Genomic DNA, 25,321 nt, shown 5'->3' with positions numbered 1-25,321 from the left:
GTGTATTTTCTGTTATTATTTATTCTGCCTTCTTTTACACATTATACACAATTAAATATTGCTAATTTGAACGTGGATACGTAATTTCACCTTCCTCTAACCATTAGGCATAGCGTTTACCTCATCTGTGGCACCTTTGCAGTAACTACGCTAACAGAACCTATTTCAAATTTAAGTAGTTCTCATTTTTTCATTGTTCCCTCGGTAATCCCTCAACTCAGAGTCATTGCGTGACACGTGATCCTTCTTTGTGAACAGCCTTGTGAGTGTGACGACAACGAGCGGCATTTGCATACAGGAAAGCATTAGTTGGCCAAAATACAAAACTTTGGTCCGGTTCCAACAAAACGAGGAGGTTGCTAACTTTAACCGGATTCTTTACGGTTAGAAACGGTCCATCTTCCTAAATTGTTTCCACCGACTTCCGACAGATACAATGTCGTCACAATTAATTAGGCTTTAAAAGCAGCGTTTCTAATTTTCGTCAGATTATTGCCTTAATATAAACGGCTAATAAAAATGACGTCAGCAGGTTAGCACTTTCTGACCCTATCATGTTTCATCTCGATTGTAAAGCAAACTGGCACCACATTCTGCGAATGTAAACATAAAATATTGAAGAATGTATGGCATGGATTTGTTAACTCATTGACACGTGCAAAGCCACGTACAGAGCCCACGTAAAAGGAACGTAAGGTGCTGTTAAAAACTTTATATATATATATATATATATATATGCGTATAGTTAAAATACCATAGTATACAGAAGCCAAAGTACAGGTTTACACAATAGAAGAGGTCAGCAACAAGGATATACAAACTAGAAGAGCACCCGTCAGTGGCCGAGTGAATAAAACCACCGAATACTAATTGTTAGTAGTGGGTTCGCGCTACTCACGTGGCATTTACTGGATTTAAAACATCAAGAAATATAAAAAATTGTGTTTTTTCTTGCATAAGCTATATGGATGTTAGTGTGTATGGGGAGTTACGAATTTGTTCACCCAATTCAGAGCTTAATAACTCCTGTGCCTTTTGTCGAAATTTTCTGAAATTTTGCAGTGAGGTTTGTATATTAGGGAGGTTTGTGTTGTTAAATTTTGGCGGTTAAAGATCGAAGAGATGAGATGATAGATGGGAGTCACTCGCCGTATCTCGAGCGGGGATCGGAGTTAAAGATTTTACTCATTAGCATTTGCAGTTTATTTTTATGAAACTCTTCTCTACCCTCAAGATTAAGCTCCTTGCCATTTTATTAGAATTAATAGTATAAAAAGTGTTCTAAATACAAATATTGTAATATGTAAAATGCTTTTCTTTTAATTGTAAATGATTGAGTGAAGTGTCTAGTGGCCGAATGGATAAAACCACTCGGCCACTAAACACGGAAAAGGGGAGGCAGGAGTACCCCGACTTCCCTTTTAGTGGGGCCAAATCCTATCGCGAATCTTACGAAAAATAATTGGCACTGTTTATATTACAGTCCTGGAGCTTATCTGAATTAATACAAAACGCGTATTTTGTTTCGTCAATCAAAGGGAATGGACACAGTCAAAAAATGGGTGGAGTAAACTTAGTGAATCTTCTCTGCATGGCTTCATGAGCAAGGTCATGCAGAGGAGTCTGAATCAATCGAATAACTTTTGCACTTTTGTTTTACTGACATTCGTTAACTGCGGTCATTTTTTTACACTCGATATAACGCAGTTCCGAAGAAGGTCCCGAATATGGAATTTAATATACCACTTTCGAGGAACGAATTAACCGAGGACTAGCCGCATCTATAAATATATTACTGAACAGATCTTTAAAAATGACTCTTAATTTAACAAAACAGTTTGCACAAGTTTAGAAACATTGGCTCATCGGAGCCAAACTGCATTCTTTGGCACATCCGTGCTATTTTTGAATGTATGTTAATTCCTTTGTTTGACACATTCGGCCGAGACTAGCATTAAAAACTGGTTCAAAGAAGCCATTTCTGCGAGCTGCGTTCAAAATTCATATTTTGTAAATAAGATTTATATTTAAAACGGATTTTTCATATTTGTCCATCGAAAATTTGGAAGTTTGGAAAATAGGAGACACCCCATGGAGTAAAGCACCAAAATTTAGTAGCATCAATGCCTCTAACATGCAAACATCCCTGCAAAATTTCAGAAATTTTCGACAAAAAGCGCAGGAGTTATTAAGCTTGAAATTGGGTGAAGAAGATCATACCACACCCAAACAAACACAAAGAAACAAATAAACATTGGCACACAAAGAAAATACTCCCAATGTTTTGCATTTCTCAATGGTCTGCCGAGGCCACAAGTGTAAAAATATTGTAGGATTGCCTGCGCCACATAGGCAATCTATATGGCACCAAATTTAAATTTCGATGCTGTTACTACAGTAACGAGTTTGATAAAAGATTAATTTGAGGCCCACTATTAGTTGGGACCACAGGAAATTGTCCTTTTTACTCATAGGATAAAGCTACGCTGAATAGAATGGTATCTCATACTTCGAACGATGCTTCAAAGTTTGTACTGCATGCGCAGTGAAAAACATGCGCTCGTACATAGCCTGCAATTTTCACTGTTTACTTCAATGGCCACAAAAACGTGAAATCCTACGCCATTACGCGCAATTTATTATTTCGCGGAAGGCAAAGGACCTCTTATAGCTCGGGATCACTGTAAGTGCATTTATACGAATACTCCAGAGCCTCATATTGAAAAGATTCCAAGAGATTTATTTATGAACGAAATGCAAAAAAAAACCTTTACTATTTTTCAAAATTACACAGGGCTAAATATATAATTTCAATTAAACGAACGCTTACGGAAGCCAAAATATTTTGAGAAGGACAGATTCGCCTAATAGATTTATATCATAAAAGCTCCTTAAAGACGATAAAGTCCTTATAAACCGACTTGTGTGAGCGTTACACAACATACGACACATAGTAAACGAGAAATACACATCTTACTGTGTGTGTGCTTAACATTTAGTTCACACTATTCACGTGTCCTTTCGTACTAAATCGATCCTGCTGTACGACTACTTCCGTTTCGTACATTGTTTTCAAGATGGAAGCTCTTACTTCCAAATTTTGTCGCTAGGGTCGTCTCGTAGAGCGTAGCCATTTTATGCTATAAGCGTACGTTACGTTCGTAACCGTAGCTACCTGCGTTCATCAGTTACGTGGGTGTTTACGGGTGGGTATTCATGTAACCATTGCAATGAGTTACAAGAGTTGGAGATGTTTACAGAAGCGTTACGTAATACCAGTGTCTCGATTCTGGGTAACAGAACGATTAATTTTGTACCTCGTGCATTCAGGGCCTACTAGGGAGCGCCCTGGTATTTTTTAAAGCAGGGTACTTTGCGAACATCTAGGTTGGACTTGAGACTATATACCTCAGCCAAAAACTAAGAAAATTACTTCTGATTACGAATATATAGGTGCATTTAAGCCGTTTTGCAGATATTGCATCACAAAGTCGTACTTTTCCCATACAAAACTCCATAGATGGTGGCGCCTCCATAGACAAACCGGTGCTCCGATTTGCGCCCTGGAACTTTTTCATTAATTAACGACTACACGCACCTGTTCCTTAGTACAATTAAGACGGTCGATCGAAGATATGTTACGTAATTTTAGGGTTGGATACGTGAAATAGCATTACACGGCAGTTGAAAAGTAACAGTATAAAAACGGCATTATGTAATTTACGGATGATTCCTAAAGAAATGTTTGTAGCAGGGACAAAGTGAAAGAAATGCAAGCGCTAGGACGAAATGACCTAAAGCAGGGATGAGCAACATTTTTCTATGCAAGGGCCACATTTAAAACTTATGAGAGCTCAGTGGCAGGGAAGTTTATTAGTATTAGGGGCACCGATACTATTAAATTTTGGTAGTTAGAGGTCGAGGGGCGTCACTCGTCATTGGAATTTACATTTCCTTCTAATCCAATCTCTATCCTCGAAGTTACGCCGTTTGCCTTTCTATAATAATTAATAATATGAAAGTTATTTTTATTTTAATAGCATCTACTAGATGGTGCCACACAGAATTTTAACTTTGTGCTAGTATCATACCATTTCTTAAACATGATAATTTTATCACACCGTGTCATCACAGAAATTCATGATTTGTTTTTATAGTTTTCAGGATAAGGAGCAATCCTTAAAAATATTTATTAATTACATATAATAAAGGTTCCTTTTAGAGAAACTAGAGTGAACCAAAAGTCAGTTAACTGAAGTAAGTATATATTACAATTCATTTTAGCTCTTAATTTACACGCGCTATACGTAACGAAAGGCAAAACAATGGAAAAAAATCCAGCTAAACAGTCCCCCCGTTGAATTTAAAGTATGGCTGAAGCTGCATATTTCTAACAGTCGAATATAAAAAAAAAACAAGTAACAATAAGAGTAATTGTAAGCGCAGAGCGTGTTGTAATTAGTTCAGGGTGAAACGTAACTGGCCATAATGTAATTAGAGGGATTGATGTTATCAAATTTTTGTGGTAGGTCGAGGGAGTGGGGAGACAGAGGAGATCATTACGATTTTTTTTAAACTCTTACGCTTTTTGCCTTTTTATAATGATAATATATTAAAAAACTTCTAAAATATCATAACAGATGGCGTCACGCGCAATTTTAAGTGTTTTTGCCAAGTTACACAACTCGCTGTTGGGCTTTTTAACCTATTGTTGTTAAATCTGGTTGGTTGTAAACTCAACGCTTGGGGTACGATTTTATTCACCCCGTTTGAAGATTAATAACTAGTGGCGTGTTATAGCTTCATAGGGTCCAGGCGAATTTGAATTAGGGGGCTCCGTGGACAGTGCTGATTTAAGATAGTTTACTTGGGGAAATGTTTTGAGGAACTATTTTCTTCTTTGTTTTCGGGTCCTCTGTTGATGGGGGCTCCAAGCAATTGCACATAGGATAACGTGCCACTGTTAACAATCCCTGTACTTTTTGTCGAAAATTTCTGAAATTTTGCAGTGAGGTTTGTATATTAGAGGGGGATCCATGCTATTAAATTTTGGTGGAAAAAGTTCGAGGAGTGGGAAGGTAGAGGGGGTCGCACGTCTTATCTCGAATGGGGTTAGATATTACTCATTAGCATTTACAATTTTTTACAAAACTCTTCTCTACCCTCAAAATTAAGCTGTATGCATTTTATAAATCTTGCAGCACGTGCAATTTCAACTGTTTCGCCTGGAAAGTTATGCAACTCGATTCTGTGTCTTTTTCTCTATATTTGGAAGGTGCAACTTTCTACAATATACATTCAAATGTTCCAAATGTTTTAGTTAGTGCACATTTTTGTGAAGTGCATGTATGTGTAAAGCACGATTTGCATTTAATATCTATAAACCTTTCTCCCTTTATAGAATGTAATATATAGAAAATAAATTATAAAACAGACATATTTAGCTATCTAGAAAGCCTTCACCAAGTTCTAGAATAATATTATTTGCTATAATTTTACTGGATCAAAAGGTTACTGCAGTAAATTCAATTTCAATTATTCATCTGATATAGTCTTCTATTTGTTTTTAAACAATAGTAATCAGTGATGCACCCAGAAGGGATCAAGAGGCCACAGCACACTCCAAAGGAAAAGGAAAAAGAACTATTTCTTTAAAATATAAAAATAGTTCTAAATAAACCAAAACAAGAGGCCATTACCTTTGTTACAACGTCATTTCACCCATTTTAAAGTAGCAGAAATTGATCCAAATAAAGTTTTTCTTCAGGGTGGCAGTTTGCCATTTAAATCAATACACTCAAATCTTCTTTGAATGTATTCAATTAAATAGTAAGCTTGAAAGCACTAAATTTATGCTTTGTGAATAAGAATAGGCCAATGGAGCAGAATTTAAAGTATAGACTATGTGAAATGTTACATATACGTAATTAATTTATGAATTATATTATTCAAATATACATTCAACTGGATATTTTGAACTTAAAATAAATTTGTATATAATTTGAAAAACTTTAAAATTACAGAATTTGGGTGCATAATCAAACGAAAGCTGCTAAAAGTACAGATAACCATTGCTCAATGCAGGATTTGATTAACATGCAAAATTAATTGTGATAAACAGAAGTTTTAATTAATTAACCGCGTTAATTGAGGGGACATTTGTCCTGTAAATCCTTTGCTAGACATTAACAGTTTAGAACTTTCATGGATTATATATTATGTATGTACTAATAAATATGTTTACACTAAACCTAGTGTAATATCAGTTTATTCCAGCAATAAGCAATCTTTAGAAGTTTGAAGGATTGTGTGTAATTGATGCATAAATTTATAGGTTTTAAATCCTTTCATTTTTTTCTTTTCCTCTCTTCCTCCTTCCAGTATCTTAAGTCCCATTTTACATAAAGTCACTGCTTTCTTCCTGATATGACTTTGTTTTACAGCCGTATCACCTTTTCAAATATCTTCCATTTAATTTCGGATGAGTGGAGTGAGACATCTTCACTCTGTTTAGTCTGTTCTTGATACAGAGTGCAACTATTCTCTGTATGGGGACGGTCAGCAGCAGACATTTTACAGCTGGATATCCTTCATGACCCTATCAAATTCCTCTTTTATAATGGACTGACCAGAACCACCAAGCTGTAGATGGAGTTAACAACAGAATTTAGTCTTCCCTGCAATCACTAACCAATGCTTAATAACTCCAGTGATCTTATAGGAGCCAGTATTAATTTTATAAAAACTTATTGTTATGTTTAAATTTTAAATTTAATAGAATTAAATGTAACTGCATATTTCTGTATTTTAAATACTAAATGCTTAAAATCTATGATTAGCAACTGACTCAGCATTAAGTTTCTAATGAATTGTTTTATGTTGTCATCAATGAACAGTAAATGATTGTGTTTGAGAGAAGAAAGGAAGTGCCGGAAGTCGGTTACCGATGTGCGGAATGCGATTTATGTGTAAGAATAATTATTCCACGTGTAATAAAAGAAGTGTATTTTTGAAACATTACATCATATTAAACAGATTACATTCAAAGAAAAATTTTACCTGAGAAAAACTGCAAAATTTCACCCGAAATAAATGTGAAATTTCATTCTTTCCTTACAAGTTTCATATAGTTTTCTGTTGACAGTTTCGAACGAAAAGGTTAATGACTTTTGTACAAAAGAACATGTGGAAGTGTATTCGGTCTGCTTTCAAAAAATATACTGAACCACATCTCTTTCTTAAACGTTGGCTTGCTGACAAAAGATACTCCCTGCAAGTAATTCATAATTAAACATCTAAAACTGTATGAGCTAAATGTACAAATTCTTATTTCTTTTTGCCTTGATAATGAAGTTGACTTCTATATATAAATATTTAAAATTCCAATTAATAAAAAAAAAAAAGGTCCTATGATTCATCTAAACTTAAGATAAACCAATCTATTTCTGGATTTAAGAAAAAAATTGGGTCATCTAAATATTTTCTATATAAATTATTTAAGTTATTTATGCATAAATTTTTCCAATTCATGTAAATTTATTGATGTTATCAGCATAAGAAGAAGAAGAAAAAAATCGATTTTTGTATATTTAAGCAGAGAGAACTAAATATAATTTTTATGTAGGTGTGGATAACTAAGTAGTCAAATGCATACTTTTGTCGGTATTTATGTTTATTATTAGATATAAATGTCAAAAGCTTTGTATTTCTGTATACTCTGTGGGGCCCATCTGTTTGAATTATTATAAAAATTGAGGGGACGCCGACGGAACTTCTCGATTTTATAATAATTGGTTAAACAATTATCGAATTGTTTACATTTTGGATAAAAAAAAAACATCAAGATAAATAAATTTTAGAAAGATAATAATCGAAATTATCAATAAATTCCTCGCTAATTAAGTAAGCACTTGCCAAAATTTAAACATAAAAAAATTAATATATTTACCTGTTTTATAGGCTCTTATATTTCCTATAGAATAGTTTAAAACATTAAAATGTTAAAAAAGAAGAAAGGAAATTTGTTTAAAACTATCCTTTTTCCCTTCACTGGCTCCAGACATTTTAAACTTAACATATACATGAATTAAAGTAGTTAAGTTCAACAGAGTTAGGGTTCACAGCAGTATGATCAGGGAGAGCTATTTTTATCAAGGAGAGTCAATCAGAAGAAATATTAGTACAGGACAGCTCACTGTTTAGACACTGGTGCCAGACAGTGTAGAAGGACTATATATACCATCCAGTAGCATGTATTGGCTGAGATTCAAGGCAACTCTACAACAAAACATCGAGAGGGCTTCTTTGCAACGCTTGAAAGTATGCTCGAGAAAGAACACTTTGCTTCAGATGAACTCTGATAAACTCTACTTTGTGTGACTATAATTAAAATGAAATGTATTGTTTACATGTGTTATGTCACGCAGTCTAGGATGAAATTTAATTCTCTAGTTTTGCTTATGGGCAGAAGGAATTTATTTTTTTAAAAATCCTCTACACATCAGCCGATTTACACATTAATATTTAATACTTGTGTTTTTGAATATAGTAAAAGTATACTTGTTACAGAATGTCTGCGAGTGTATGTTACATTATAAGTTATTTTACAAACTGCTATCACTTTTATATAAACTATTAATTGAATTTTTATACTTCCTAACTTACAGTTAACCCAGAAAAATTAATGAATGTAACTCTAGTTTCTTAAATTAATTACAAAACTGTTTCGTTGAAGCTCGCTCATAAACAAGTGACTTATAACCAAGTCACTCGTTCACTTTTATATTGTCTGATGATGGACTTAGTATGTGAAATTGCTCAAGAAACTGTTATCTAATGCAACGTTAAGACAATAAAGCAAATTTTTTTTGTTTATAGATTATAACAAGACTTTAATATTAGAATGTGGTCAAAATTATTGATTTTAAAGTCTTGTCAATAATATTTGTACACGAGTTGTATTCATACATATACAGTAGTATGGAGTGTTCATAATCAATTTATAGAAGGTATCCAGATTGAGACTGACACATTTTGAAAGACTAAAGAGTAAAATTAGATAATAACTACAATAAAAGTAAGATATGCAATTTGAAGACAAACTTACAAAGTTTCTACTTTCAAACAAAATTATGAAATCTTCATCCGCTCTTCCTGTTGCATGGATAATATCTAAATGATATTCAATTTCCTGCCATGCGTTCTGCAACGTCTGTGGCATGATATATCTGGATGCTGGCAGGTGTCTGATGAATGGACTTCTACAGGCTTTATTAGGAAACTTCCTGATTGCCTCCACATTCTCATCCAACAAGCTGGATTTCCTTCATCTGTCACCTTTCAACAGACTTCTCATGGACAGAAACTGTTTCTTTCTGTGCCTTGACAGTGTTTTGTGATTTCAGTTCCTTTCTAAATACACGAAAAAAGTTTTTCTGCACTCGCACAATGGTATTTGTCTCAATATATCACCATGTAGTTTGCACTATCTCTCGAGCGTTGCTATTTTGACAATTGCAACCACAATGCCAAAACTAATTACTTTGTATTCCTCAATTAATTCAAGGGAAAAATTACATAGTTGCTCATCCTCATGCAATATATTACACGCATTTATCTTTATGACCTGAATTTTGGTAAAGATTTAAAATGTGTCAGTCTTGATTCGGACATCCTGCACAAAGTATATTCATAAATAAATGAAGTAAAGTGAATTCATATTGTACTGCAATTTTGCATGCATATTTAAAATTGTCTCTTGCTTTAGGTATTTTTAAAGCCAAGTACACACATACTGGTATGATGAAACTGTCAGTTTTTTCATCTACATCAGGTATACAATACGTGTATACCTGGCTTAACTCTGTTTTAAATACTGTAACGCTCATTCAGTGTAAATTGTAATTTACTTTTCACTTTCTTTGAATAAAATTGAAGATAATTGCCATCCAACAGAATTCTACAATTTACATTCCCTGTTTTTAAAAAAATTAAATTATGATCTGTTAAATTAGCCTTGTTATAGCCAGAATATCAAGCTGTAACAAGGCTAATTTAACAATTAGAAATAAAGTAATTTGGCCATTGGTAGGTGGTTAGGCTTATCTATAGCCAAATTTGTTATAGCCTATCTTTGTGTTACTATTAAAAATATATTTTGTACAGATATAGTTTAATCAGATAACAGATTTTCATCAGCTAAATGACTTGATGAGTTATTTTGGATAATGTAGCAAAAAACTAAGATGAGAGAACATGAAAATGCTAAAAGGTTTGGCCACATCAACATAAAATATACCTACCTGGCCCGAACCAAAAATGTACAAACTGTTGGATAGAAGTCTGTAATGTTACTTTCTATTTAATCTCAATTAAATGTACATATTAGTGTGCATATGCTCAACTACAACAGCATACATCATCAACAATACAGGTACCTAACCCCTGTAAACCGAGAATTACTTTTTAATGGCTGTTCACCGAGTGCTCAGAAGATATTAGACTGAGCAAACTAATCTATTTTAAATGTGAGTGCAGTTTCTGATAAAACTAGTTTTCAAATACACTTGTCAATCTGCCGAAGTTAGCTGCCTAAGAAAACTCCTATAAATCACACATACATGAAATTTTGCTTGCTCGATGTGTTAATTACTGGTAATCAATTATTTTAAAAGAAAGCATATAACATTTAATTTAACACAGAGCAGCAATTTTAATGAAAATTTTATGGAATTCTCTCTGTTTTCCAAATCCGTGAAAGTTTCAGGTCGTCCGTGATTGCTACAATCCTGTTGATTATAAAATAAGAAATGAACAATAACACACGTGCATGTAAACAGAAACCTCAAATTAGTGCCTCCATTTGTTTAATTCTGAAACTGACACTAAACTGAGTGTGGCAGTAAGCTGAAATATCTCAAACAATAAAAATTATATACATTAATGATGTTTACACACAAGTTTGAGAATCCAAGTGTCATTTGCAATTTAAAATCATACATTTAATTCAAAATGACTTCTAATAACTTAACACTGCGTTGAGTAATAACAATCCACAAAACCTTTTTATAACAGTGTTGTCTCTGTAACAAACTTCACGAACGTTTTTGACCTCGGTGGAGGTCGAAAACATAATCACCACCTGAAGCAGACCTCGATGGAAGTCGAAAACGTTCGTGAAGTTTGTTACGGAGACAACACTGTTATAAAAAGGTTTCGTGAGGTCGAAAATGGAGACAACACTGTTATAAAAAGGTTTCGTGGATTGTTATACATTTAATTATTCAAGATACTGAAAATTTCTCTAATATTTATGAGAAGATATGTTCATGATTATTCACTGGCACTTTATGATGTGAGCACTGTATTGAGGTTTGACTGTATTTTAAAATTAATAAAATTTTAAACTTTTACCTCATCTTTTTGGTAAATTTTTCATTTTTCTTTTAACTAAATGTTCTTTAACCATTTTGTTCTGTGCTTGTTTGATTCTCATATCTGCTTCCATTCTATAATATAATAATTTATATTTAATATAGTCAATAGATGATAATACTTTATATGATATAATATATTTTTAGCTTAAATTTACAATAATACATATAACATATTGATTATAATATAATACTAGAGTATTGATGTGTGTGCAAGTGTATCTGTCATCTTCACTTTTACAAGCAAATCAACCAAATTATATTTATAATTTCAGTATCAAAGATATATTATTTATAAGTACCAGTATTTAAATTGTTTTTCTTTTTAATTGGTTAAATTGTGTCAGTGATATTAATTGTTTAGACACTTAAATATGCCATTTAAAGTGATTTATATGCCGTTTAAGTAAGCATAAGCAGAATCATTGTGTAGAATTAGCTTAATGAATGATTTGTGATAATTCTGATTCTATAATGATTGATTAGCTAAACTAATCTTTTAAATTTTATTTGTAATTACAGCAGAACCTTTCTAATCTGAACCCTGATAATCCAAAATTCTAATTAATCTGAATGGCCGAAAAATTCTGGATCTCTTCTCGTTCCTGTCGCCAAAGAAAATATGGGGCCATCGTGTTTACCTTGCACCGCCCGAAATAAATTATGTGTATAAAGTTTCAAAGTAAATTAAAAATTTGTTATCAAAATATAAAACAAATGCTAGTTGACTGTTTCCTCCTTCCTACATAACCACGGCAACCAAACTGCAGCTGTTCTATACCCTTACTGCAGCTCCTGGACTCCTCCCCTTATTACTTATGGATTTTAGTCCAACTTTAATGCTATTCCTCTATATATAGGTTATGTATAAAATACCATTCCAGTATAAGATGAAGCTCTCACGTATTTCTGATAGATGATACATGGCTCCTACCGTAACAAGGTTTGGCCACCCATTATATAATCAAAGAGTTTACAAATCCCACATAAGTGAACCGAGTTTGTCGGTTTTTAAAAACCAACTGGAGCGTCAGTCATACCAAGACAATACAATGAGCCCATCCAGCTACAGTATACGAAGAACACCACATTAACATAAAAAATACATCAGAAAAAAAGAACTTTGGATAATCTGAAACTCTCGTTAATGCGATCAGAAATATACATTTTCCAAGCAGTTTCTTTCTCAAACAAAAGCATATTTATATAAAGAAACTGCTTAATAAAACAACATAATGTATAAATGGGACACTAATTAAGAAAATGTCGGTTCGCACATTTAAGTGTGCCAGTTGAAGGAAAATGATTTGCATGCCATTAAAGTAAATAAAACTTGCTTAATGCTAGTTACAATACATCAGAGGTCAGTATCCCAAGCAGCACATGCCAAGGTGTACCAAATCATTCTATTACAAGTTGGCACACTTGACTGTTAAAATAGAAATTTCATACTTATTGTTCCATTTTCATTTTAACTAATGATAGATGTCGAAATGGCAATTTGGACTCGATTTATGTGAAGTATCGACTGCGAAAACTTGCAAATTTTCCCAAATAACTGATCCTTAAATGTAAAAGAATAATTTCAAAAAAAAAAAATGCTTTTATTGGTTGTGATTGGGGTGAAGATGGGCCATTTACATCAGTAAAATGCATTTACACACAAAGTTAAATTTTAACTTGGTTACATTTAACAGGTTTCGAATGAGAAAGGTTCGTGGGGCAGAACCATCCTAAAATATCACTAAGATGCATTGTCGTCGGACTTAGGTTGTGCTCGAAGTTTCGGCCTTCTATCTTAAGTAGAAGCGGATGAAATTTGAGGACATATTACACGTCAAGTTAAATAAAGGCGTTTAAAAATTACATACTTTACTTGTCTACTTGCTTTTGTTTTAGGTTGTTGCACTGCCAACTTTATATAACAATAGGAGCATAATTTATCTGCAAAAAATTAAGTATTAATGAGAAATTCTAACTTATGTTTTTTATGTCAAATTGTAGAACATTTTACAAATTAATTAAAAATAAATGTTAAAATACTTATATATATAATAGTGATATCATTTTTTATGATTCTTTATAATAAATTTAAGTATAAAAGTATTCTTTACAATAAAAAAGCCTGTAGGAATATTTTTATTATAAAGAATATTGTCAAGTCCAAAAACAATTCAAGGGGTGGTTAATTAATCAGTTTATGGGAATGCAACAGGAGGATGCCTTCCAGAAGGACTTTTATGGGAAACTTGCCAGTATTTCGGTGTTACAAACGTGAAGAAAACCCGAAAAATTCCATGTGGCCAGCCCCTTGACGAAGAACGAACCCACGACTAACTCACAGTGTTCAATGGTTTTATCCATTGGGCCACAAGGGGTGGTTAAATTGATTGATTGATGAAAAAAGGAAATGTTATTGTCAAATTAGAAGCCCAAAACAACACGTTAGTTTAAAGACAACTACTTTACGCACATTACATAAGAAGCCAGCAACGAGTTGCTTAACTTTCCCGGCAACATTTAAAACGTCGTGTGGCGCCATCTGTTACGATATTTTACTATTAAAAAAACTGTTTTATATTTTTAATTATTACAAAACGGCAAAAAGTTTAATTTTGAGGGTAGGATGAGTTTTATAAAAGATTATAAATGCTACTAACAAGTAAAATCGTCATTAAGTCCGACAATACTGGAGATACACACGACCCGCTTCATCTCCCCACCCCCTCGACCTTTAATCACCAAAATTTAATAGCATCAATCTACCTAATAAAGAAACCTCCCTGCTAAATTTCAGAAATTTTCAATAAAATACACGAGATTTATTAAGCTTCAAGGAGAGTGAGCAAAATCGTTTCCCCCCACACTCATACATACAGAAAAAACCCCGATTATCGACGTTTCAAGGTGTCCTGAGTCCAAAAATGTAAAAATCCTGGTGGATCATCGCCATACTTTCCTTCTGTTATATGTAAAAGAGCCGGGGAAAAGTAAAAATGAAAAAGGTCCTCTTGGTTAATGGACTTCTTTAAATCCTGGATTATAAATGAAACCCATTTGAAGGACTTCTCTAAAGTTAAGGATTTAGCCTAAAGGAGTCCTTGAAATGGGGTAAAATCAAGAATTTAAAGTCCATAAATCAAGAAAATATAAAGTCCTGAGTGAATATTCTTTTCATTGACTTTATTTACATATTATTATTATAAAGATTCTAATTTTATCGTTAAAGAAATTCTCTCTTAAATATTAAACAGATAAAACACCGCTTAAATATTCACAATTAAGACAATTCAATGCATAATAGATATATATGATGTATCACGCCATTTAATAACCGTATCTTGTCTGTCAGGCTGTCTGTCTACATGTAAGAGAGAGTCATAAGTTAAAAAAAGGAGCGCTCGGTCACTTCATTAATTAATTTATGAGCGTTTTTTTTAAATACTTTTTAAACTGTTATTTTTATTTAAATAATTCGAGTAAATTAAGCTGTACGCTTGAACTGTAATGCTTAGTTCTATTTTTAGATATTTGTTAACATCTTTATAGTCTCTAGAGACTAATTTATCAAGCTATAATATAATCCTAACGTTGACAACTTGTTTGCGAAACAGGAAACTTTGGTATTGCTTATTATGAAACCTGTCTTCATCTTTGTATTTTCTCCTTTGCTGTTCGTAATTAAATTATATTAAATCTGAGCGACGTTTTAATACAAGTCGACCTCCCTATAACACTGTTGATTATTCCGTTTTATATGAATTCCATGTTGTACGAGTCAGTTAGATTTTACAAATACGTGTGCCGGGCTGTGAACGGCTCACGTATTTCTAAAATCTAAGTGACTCGTACAACAAGGAATTCATATAAAACGGAATAATCAACAGTGTTATAGGGGGGTCGACTGGTATTATAAAATGCCACTCTGTGTTTTATTCTGAACAGTATCGATAGTTCCTTTGTCTGTTCCGTAAGAGGCATTCGATCAAAGTTTCCCCTAAACGGGCCTGAAATTCCCCTAGTCTAGCAGAGTTTCCCTAAAAACCGAAACAAATTTCCCCTTAAATAGCTTTGCCCCGAAAAATTCCAGCAACGAACTGCGTAACTTTCCCGGCAAAAAAAAATTACAAATGTGTGTGGCTCCATCTGTTATCGTATTTTATTTAAAAACTTGCATTATTAATCATTATAAAATGGCAAGAAGCTTAATTTTGGGGGTAGAGGCGAGTTTTATAAGAAACTGTAAATGCTAGTAACGAGTAAGATCATTAACTCCGACCCCATTCGAGATATGACCTCACTCTGTCTCCCCACCCTTCGACCTTTAACCGCCAAAATTTAACAGAATCGATGCCCCTAACACGCACACTTCCGTGCAAAATTTCAGAAATTTTCGATAAAATGCATAGGAGTTATTAAGCTTCGAAGTGTCTTCCCCACACGCAAACATAACATTTTGCCCCATAAATTTAGGGGGCAACCCTTACGTTGGCATTATGGCATTCGATTACCTTGTCTCTTCCTCAGCTGTTCACGATGAAAGACTTGTTTATATAGATTTGATATAACAGTAAGCGTGATGTAAATTTGGTGCTGCCATGTTTCACTCACGATTACTTCTTGGTCTCCTCCACACTTTGCATAAGTGTGGGCGAGACTCTATCGTCTTTTTACTGCCGAATTTGATGACCACTCTGTCCCATCCTCTCCTCTGTTCATGATTAAAACATGTTTCCGAACATCAGAAGAAGGGACGAATTGGTAATAATCGTGAACACGGGCAATCAAAATGCTGCCCGTGATTAAAATCATGTTTTAATCACGAAGTTGCTTACATAAATCACGTAATGGACGAAGTAACCCAAATTTTAACCGTTTAGTTGTTAATTAGAATTGTTTTCTAGTGTTGTAGCGTCGCTTGGGCGCGTTATACGCGATCAAGGACGATAGAGGAAGCGATCCTGTCGCCATCTATAAATCAAAACCTTTACTATCGTGTGACGTGACACTACAATCGAGAAATCGATCGGTTGGATCGATATTCTATCGAATTTTCCTAATATGTTAACATGTAATTATTACGACGTGTAACAAGCTATTTTTAATGGTTTCTATCCCGTAACGGCTATTAATATTAAGGGTGTAACGCGCTAGAAACCGTTATGTTCGTGTGTTAAAATCAAAACTGAAAGAAACCCATTCTTGTTTATCGATCGCTCCGTGTTCGATGGAAACAATGATGGACTTTCCCTCATCTTAACGATTTTTCGAAGTTCTTTCTTCGTTTTTTCGTATTTCTGCACGTACGGACGAATTCTTCCGATTGAAAAATAATAAATATAACGATTTACCGTGTGTTGTATTTTCGGTGTGGGACGAGTCGTGCTGCCATCTTGTGTAGTGAAACTGGATTAACGGGTGAAAAAGTGCGTCACGTGGAGCGAGGTAGATGTACACACACACATACACACACACAACAGATATGGAAACCTTGGGGGCAGAAGACCCCGATTTACTATATATGAACTTCCGATTTGCATCGGAAGTCACGTTATTTCAATTCAAAAGTTTCCCCCTGAAAGCAGATAATAATAGATGGTCGGCAGGCACGACTGTATTGTTGAAGGAAAAGTATGATGTACAGGGGCCACTACTAATTTAAGGTGGAGAGCATATATTTTAAATGAAATAAATTAAAAATATGGTAAAAAAAATTGCAGCCAGGCATCGTGACCATGTCAGAATAAATAATTGCCCGTTACATTACGCGTTTCATACGTTGTACTGTCTTTTAAGTATTGTACAAGGTCTAGGCTTCTAGCTATTTGATTCTGATTTCTGGACTAAGATGGTGTATTTAGGATTGTGTCGATTTAGGGGATGAGCTGGGCTTAACTGCAACCCTTGTAATGATTTCCGGATCCTCTATTGCGTACAGTTGATGGAATAAGGCCATGCAATACTTGAGCGATCTGCCTCCTAGGAGGACTTTCATGTGAAGAAAAACGCATCTATCCCATCTGTGAAGCACTGTATTAGACAGTATACACTGCATTGTTAATGTACAGTATATTAAAATATTAGCAGGCATATTAACGTCTAAACCAATACACACCGTGTAGTGAGGGAAAACTGGCTCCTATTTAGGTATAAGACGTGAAAAAACCCAGCCAGCTCAATTTTTAGGTTCGAACCAGTATTCGATAGTTTTATACACTTCGGCCACTGGTGGGCGAGATATAGTATTGATAAATCTATTGTTCGTGTCTGGGACCCTTCGAACAAGATCCTCAGTTACGTATCTAAAATCTCCCCATGTATTATTAATATAGAGAAATCATAAAGTGAACTGTCGGCGACTGACGTAGCATCGTACTTCGAATGATTATTAAATTTACAGTGTAATTTTTTTCTGATTTAATTTTGAAAGAATATTTTAATAATAATTACATGTATTTTCCTACCTTATCATTCAACACTTAAATATTTTGCTGAATATTTTTATAGACACTTAAACATTTTTAACGTTTCCTGCCGCAACTGGTCCTTGTCTTGTTACAGTTTTAGTTTTCCTGTTTCCATTTAAAAGTGCGAAATCTGTGGTTTTTTTTCCTATAAAACAAATAGAAAAAAGCATAAATAAATATCGAAAAAACAGATATAGGGCAATTGTTACAGTATTGACTAAGCATTCACTCGAAACTACTAAATGATCTTTCAATGTCTAACGTGTCATGGGCATGTTTGAGACCTCGTAAACGTTTTGGCATGTAATTATGTGTGAAATGTCCGCTATAAAGTTTGTAATTTATTTATAACTTCCGACGCCTACGTGTTATACTAAGCAGATTTGTTTCGGCGTTTAAATTATTTAAAAGAGCATAATTTAAGTTGCATTAAGTTGTCATTAGGATACGTAATAGAGATGATACGATTCGTTAACTGTACTTTACGTCGCTTTAATTAATAAAATTATTACTGCCTGTTATCTGCAACTAATAAGAAAGACCCGGAGGCAATTTATTAATAATAAAAGGGCACGACTATAAGAGAAAATCACTTGTAATCGAAATTATATTTAACTGTATAAACGTTAGAACTAATGTCTAGGCTCTTCTGTCGGAGGGCCTGCTAATATTTTAATATATATTAACAATGTAGTGTATAGCGTTTAATGTATAATATAATAACACTAGAGGAATCGGAGGCTTGTGAAATTATCAGAACACAATTACGTAAGGATAAACACACGTTTTAATGAAATGTTATGCAAAAAAAAACCCCATAAATTCTAATGTTTATAAACTAGTGCATATAATTGTATGAACAATAGTCGGAATTGGTCGTCTTAAAATATGACAGCGATGTAATTGATACATTGAATGATGATTCTTCTTATTATTTTTGATATTTCAATTTTAATGTTTCTTTATTTCTAATTTAAACGTTTCAATAAACAGATTAAACAATCGAACTGGTTGTAAAACTGGCGCAGCAGGTAAACAGACAACCGAGAAAGATTAGCTTTTAAGTAGAGTTTCTTCGAGCGTGTCTCTTGTTTACTATAAACGGGACCTATCATAAAAGTTAGCAGGGGCCCCGTACTTAAGGCCTCAAAAGCATTACAAATTATTCATTCCATTGCATTTCTTGTGTAGTAAAAAAAATTATTTTTATTAATGTTTTGTTTTATTTAATATAACAGATGCGGGTTCAAGAGAATGGTGTTTTTTTAGTGTAGAGTTTTATATCTCAAAAACCACGTGTATACTGTCTTACCAGGTGATTATAATTAAAGTACTCTTATTTAGAGCCGTATAGAGTAATATGTTTGCTGTACAATATCTAAGAGTTTACTATTCATCCACAGTGGTGCAGGCAGGAGTGAATGTAAGTTTGCACGTTCTAACTCGGGCATCCCAGTATTGATTCCACTGACCACGAATCGAGAGGCGTAACTGGGGGGGAGGCACATGCCTGGCCGGCGATCTTAGAGGCCCCAAAATGAGCCCGTAGAGGTTTTTTAAATGTAATTAACGTTGAATCAGGGGCGCCAGGTATGATGTTTGCCTCGGCAACGAGTTGCGTGACTTTCCCAGCGGCAAGATTCAAAATCGAGTATGGCGCCATCTGTTACGATATTTTATTTTAAAAAATATCTTTTACAAAATTAATTATTATTAAATGACAAAAAGCTTAATTTCGAGGGTAGGAATGATTTTTTTTAAAATGTTAATAACGAGTAAAATCCTCACTAATTAAGTCCGACCCACTCGAAATACGACACGCGACTCTCCTCTATCTCCTACAATTTGGTGGTTAAAGGTCAAGGGCACTCCCTTGACCTTTAACCACCAAAATGTATTAGCATCAATTCTTCTAATATACCAACCTCCCAGAATTTCAGAAATTTCGACAAAAGGTACGGGAGTTATTAAACTTCAAAGAGGGTAAACAAAATTGTCCCCCCCAAACACACTAACATCCATACATACAGAAAAAAACCCAAATTTTTTGCATTTCTCGACGTTTCAAGGTGTCCTGAGTCCAAAAAATGTAAAAATCTTGGGGGTCGTTTTTTGACCTCTCTCCATACCTTCCCTCTGTTACATATAACAACCGGGAAAGTAAAAAACGAAAATAATTTATAAAATATTACAAAAACATTTTGTATACGTCATCGTACACGTCTACAGCAACTGTCGACACTAGCAGAGTCGACCTTTTCTTTATAAGCTCTTCACCGCCTACACACATGCAAATTGTCTAAAAGTTATCGATTATGTCCGGACGGTTGGACGTGTAGAAGATTTCAAAACTGTAATTTTTATAATATATTCCCGTCCTAAATTTTTAAAATTTTTACTTTTACAAAGAAACGACAATAAAATGCGCTATTACGTGTTAAAAAATACGTGGTATATATATTTTTTAAGTCAGCTAGAAAGCAACAAAGATTGATCTTAATAATTTACATCCTGATCAAGTTTAATCAATCATGTGAGGTTGTTGAACTACACTAGAGTGAGCGACATCCCCTGATAAAAGTATTAACTGTAATTTGTTCTGCTCTTTATTATCGTGTACAGGTGATACCCACGGATTCTCCATTAAGTCCCCCTGTGAAACTAGATAGATACAGTGCTTAACCACCAACTTTTGTCACAGTTATTGATTCCCTTATCTCCACACAAGTCGAACAGGAGGTTGGAGGATTGAATCTAATGTACACCTTAAGCCATAATGAAACACTAAGCACGTTTTCTATTGTGTGTGTATAGGTTCTGCTTGCAAAATTACATAACACAACTGGTAAAATGACACCCAAGGTTACTATAAAGTTTTATAGCAACTTAACAGATATATTTTTAGTGATTGAATCGATACAGTGACCATTGGAATGTTATATCTTGTTTATTCCCGATAATTTTCTTTTGTTATCGCATCGTGACACATCTGTTAAAGTAAAATTATCCTGCTGATTATCGAATGACGAGCATACTTCGAACACATGCTGTAATTACGTAACTGTATTAAATTACAGGACCAAAAGAAAAAAAGGAATGTATACCTCTTAATTGCTGTTTTGTAGCAAGTTTTTACGAAGTTATCCTTGTTGTCAGTAAGAAAAACATTCATTTCTGCCCTTTGCACCGGACTTGAGACTGCAAAAATAAAAAACATAAACGTGTAAATCGATAATAAATAAATAAAATAACTAGAACATTCGGAATTAAGTAATAATATCCTCTTATCGCAAATTACATAATTAATTCTTAGAAGTTTCTTAAATTGTGAGAAAATACAAGCGAAGGCGTGAGGACCTTGACACTCGAATGGAGTGCAAGGCTGTTAAGAGGGATTCAAACGTGGAAAGCACACCCACGACAGGTGTTCGATCTTGTAAATTGCCTTAAAGAAATGAAATAAATTAAAATTTCCGGACATTTGCATACAATTTATTATTCTAAACAATTAACTTTTAGAGAAATGGCTAATTAATACGGGTGTAGGCTAGTAGCTGATAGTCAAATCTGCTTTAGCGATTCCTCCGAATTAATTTATACGTAGAAGAACCCGGGTCCTTCGAAGAAATCCAAGTTAAATTATCCTTAAAGTATTTACTATAATATATACTCTAGTCCTACGTATGACGTTATTTTTGGTAATTGCTGACAACTGAAACAACGATTCAATTGGCACTCGTCCAAAATGGATTCCTGAAGAAACTGCGTGGAATTTATTTGCAATTTTCACTTTACTAAACTTAATATCGGCTCGTTAAGTGTCTAGCAAATTCTCCAAAATTTGTTTTGCATAGCGAGCAGCTAACGCCTTCGCACGGTCGACACAAATTGTTCTTTTATTGATTAATATCGATAGTGGGTTGGGCCCGGATGAATTTCGTCACTAAAACTGTGTGTCATCAGAAAGTGAGCTTATAAATTATCCAAGGATAGGTGTGGACATCTGATATTTTACACGCATTTATCCATTCGCTCAGGCTTGAGCCATTGAGAGATATATGTGCAGTCATTTTCTCCTATAAATTCCATGAGATTTCACTCCTCGGCAGCTGTACTGTGTTATATATAATTGTTTTATGATTAAAACAGTATTGTGTTAGTAGTTTTGGTGACTTTACATATGATAAGTTATACAAATCTACAGGGAAAACTATCAACATACTATAATTAACAGTATCAAAGTCATGTGCTCACAGTTCAATGTATCTTGTACAGTTCCGTGAGATTACATTGTACACTCATACAAGTTTAAAACTATTTTATACATAGTTTAAGTCCTATAAACTGTATTGTTAGTAACTCTGGTATATCTTAGATTTTCATACTATAAAACGCTATGAAAATCATATGTTTAACAATGGCTGTTTATTTTTATGTATTCCGAATAATTTCAACAACACCAAACAAACTTTATACCAATATAAATATTCTTAACATCAAGTAATTTACATTTCGAAGATGGCAAATTTATCTTCGGCATGTAACAACGTCTCACCTTTAATCATTCAATAGAACGAACGTTGACAAGTAATGATTACGGTCTTGTTTAAAATTAATACACTCGAAAGACCTCTTAAATCAATTCTAATTCAAGTAAACTTTCTAAAGATTCTCAGCTTGTCTAATGATAAATTACTTATACGTTCCTATAATCACTCTGCCCTTCAAGATTTCGATTTATGATCTTAAAATAGATCCTAACCTTATCAGATACGTCCCTGAGATAGCGAAGATGTATTTGAAATCAAGTGTAATTTCCTAAATTCCTGTGCTCGAGATTTACAGAAGGGGTAGCGAGTTAATTCGAGCATAAATGAATAAATATAATGTTTATAGTGTAACCTAATCTCACCTTTATGCATCTCGGTGTATGCAAACTGTGCAGGCTCTTAATTCGAGTACGTGCACTCGAATAATTCCATGATGAATCACGACTTTATCGCCTTTCTTCTCACGTCATGCATATTTTAATGTCCTATCTTAGCATTTCTTAACAATTATCAAGGTTCAATATTCATTTATCCACGTCACAAACGCTTTTAAAATCCTTATCAGTCTGGCAACGTTCACCTGCGTAACGATAGAAAAAAAGTAAAGAATTGAGTTAAGCAACGTTCATCAATGCTTACAAAGAAGAAAAACTAAAATCTAAGTACTGTTTGGGATTTGTACTGTGAAAGGTAACCAGTAGTTTGCGGTGTCTTGTGCCGAGTGTTTTATTCACTTCCGTTACTCTTAAAGCCGTTTATGAATGACTTAATGACGAAAATAGCAATCCTCTTTGTTCATTCATATCATATCAAACACAGATTTGAAGTGATAAGTATGAATGGGTTATAGCTGGCACGCATACTTCTTTTAGCTGTTTCGATCAGGTAAGGTGATCACTTTATGCCGATTAACCGATCTTTAGGGGTGAAATTTAAGCTTTAAAGTGTCTCTTGCTTTAGATTAACACGTTCAACTGGGTGTTCGAGCAGTTAAAACTAATCTAAGCTAAGTGTATAGCAGCTAAACACTTGAAACTAAGTATTGAAAATTTTGATAAATTTTAATAGGTGTTGTGTAACGCTCCGTAGTTATGAATTATAAATTATGAAACTGCTGCCGTATTATGCCATTTATATTGTAAATATTGTTGAAAATACGAGTAGTGTGTTATAAATAACGCAATTTGTGATATAAATGGCATTTTTTCTATCGATTACTGTCATTTATTTTGTGTTCGTGTGTGTTAAATGCAGCTGTTGTATTTAATCTAGAAATATTGAGGATTATTTTTTATTTATCATCCCCGCCACCTTCGCTTTTTTTAGAAGAATCGCATTATTAATTGTGTAACTTATTCTGCATCTATCATAGACGATGTACTGTAGTAGTGTTGCCAACTTTCTTATACAAGAAGGGAAAACAATCTAGTTCGATGGGGACGGTCGGTAACCCAGATATTGCCCTTATACAACATCTATGATAGGTGTAGAATAATCTAAACAATTAACAATCGTCTCTGTCGTATAATTAATTAATAATTGTACCGGTATAATACCTATCTCTTCGTTCGTTCAGCACTATTGTATTAGGTGATTCAAAAATCTCTGTGCATAGGAAAAAAGACCCACTTTATTATGTAAACACTTATAAATTTAAAGTATGGATAACATTTAACTGAATGTAGGCTGTATAAATGTCTGAAAATGCTCACACGTAAGAACTGATGTGTTGTATACAGTTATTATGACGTGTGCGCATATAATAATTATAAATTTCACTGTTAATAGCGCAACCCCCTATCAAAAACCTCTGTATGATATCTCTACAGTTAACTTTCTATCACTCAAATTTCTGTTATCATTGAAAAATTCCCAGAAAGTAATTACCTCAGCGGAATCTATTTATTTTGATGATTTCATCCTTATATGCATCCTTATTAACTAACATGCCCTTAAGGAACCATGAATTTACTTTCATTATCTCCTTCCGCATCCTTGGCATAGCTATCGATAATAGTTTATCAGGATGTTTCGATTGTTTTACTCATTCTTCACACGCTTTGGAATTAGTTCAGTTTCGTTATAAACGATACAAACGCACATACACACACCATTCTTATAGTACAGTACGTACAGGACAGCCCAAAAGTCAATTAACAATTTGCTATCTAATTTAGTTTACGATTCAAATATACTACCGTATCAGAAATACAATAAAAAACGCTGAATTTGGGCTATGCTGTATACACCATCCTTGTGGTATGCGTACATATACAGTAAACCTGTCCAGAACGGAACCATAATAAAGCGGAAACTTGCCTAAACAGGAATAATACCAGTCCGGTTTATACAGATTTCACAGTGTGTTCTTATCACAGCATAGGGCGGGAGTCACCAAACTTCTTTGCCTGTCGCTCCCTTCAAGAATACCACGATCTTTTATCCCTCCTTTTTGCTAACACAGTTAATTAATAATAAATAAATTAATCTGGTAAGTCAATATTAATAAACGCACCGTAGAAAAGATCCATTTCGTGTGGAAATTTACATCCTGAACTGTCACGGATCATCCATTGGACTAAATGAACCGTTTCTAATCCGACCCAATTTTCCACCCCCGAAAATGCCTTATCGATCATCCTGTTATAAAGACATTGTGTCTGCAGATGAGGTAGGCTATACATACAAACACAATAAGAGGAAATTTGAGTGTATGTGTGTATATATATATACACATATATAGCCTATTTACATATGCAACCACAAGAAAAATATACTTCTAATCGAATTAATTCCTATTTTAAGCGTTAAAAATTAATTGAATACTTTGTCAAGCAATTTTAAGAGAGGGGAAACATTCGAATAAACATTA

The 25,321-nt window shown here is 33.8% G+C and overlaps 2 protein-coding genes across 12 annotated transcripts in view; one reads left to right on the top strand and one right to left on the bottom strand.

Annotated features, from left to right (window-relative positions):
* The window catches only part of LOC111626457, a 53,353-nt gene that overhangs the window by 20,355 nt on the left and 7,677 nt on the right, over positions 1–25,321 (bottom strand). For 2 of the 10 annotated variants that reach the window (XM_023369861.1, XM_023369867.1), the window contains 4 exons: positions 22,812–23,029; positions 21,004–21,097; positions 13,309–13,376; positions 11,413–11,507 (listed from right to left, as the gene is read on the bottom strand). The gene's annotated coding sequence lies outside the window, so the exon portion shown is untranslated. Of the gene's footprint in view, positions 1–7,059; positions 7,271–7,948; positions 8,467–11,412; positions 11,508–13,303; positions 13,377–17,896; positions 18,044–21,003; positions 21,098–22,811; positions 23,030–23,115; positions 23,133–25,321 lie in introns of those variants that run through there. The other 8 variants (XM_023369873.1, XM_023369856.1, XM_023369883.1 and 5 more) reach the window with 8 other exon arrangements.
* LOC111626511 (endonuclease/exonuclease/phosphatase family domain-containing protein 1-like) overlaps positions 23,043–25,321 on the top strand; it is a 72,534-nt gene continuing 70,255 nt past the window's right edge. The window contains exon 1 of one of the 2 annotated variants that reach the window (XM_023369921.1): positions 23,043–23,139. The gene's annotated coding sequence lies outside the window, so the exon portion shown is untranslated. Of the gene's footprint in view, positions 23,140–23,205; positions 23,335–25,321 lie in introns of those variants that run through there. The other variant, XM_023369936.1, reaches the window with a different exon arrangement.

This window comes from Centruroides sculpturatus, unplaced genomic scaffold, assembly GCF_000671375.1.
Source record: "Centruroides sculpturatus isolate CEXI.00-Female unplaced genomic scaffold, Cexi_2.0 scaffold203, whole genome shotgun sequence".
Taxonomy (NCBI): domain Eukaryota; kingdom Metazoa; phylum Arthropoda; class Arachnida; order Scorpiones; family Buthidae; genus Centruroides; species Centruroides sculpturatus.
The sequence above is the reverse complement of the archived record's forward strand: the minus strand, read 5'-3'. Positions and strand labels throughout refer to the sequence as shown.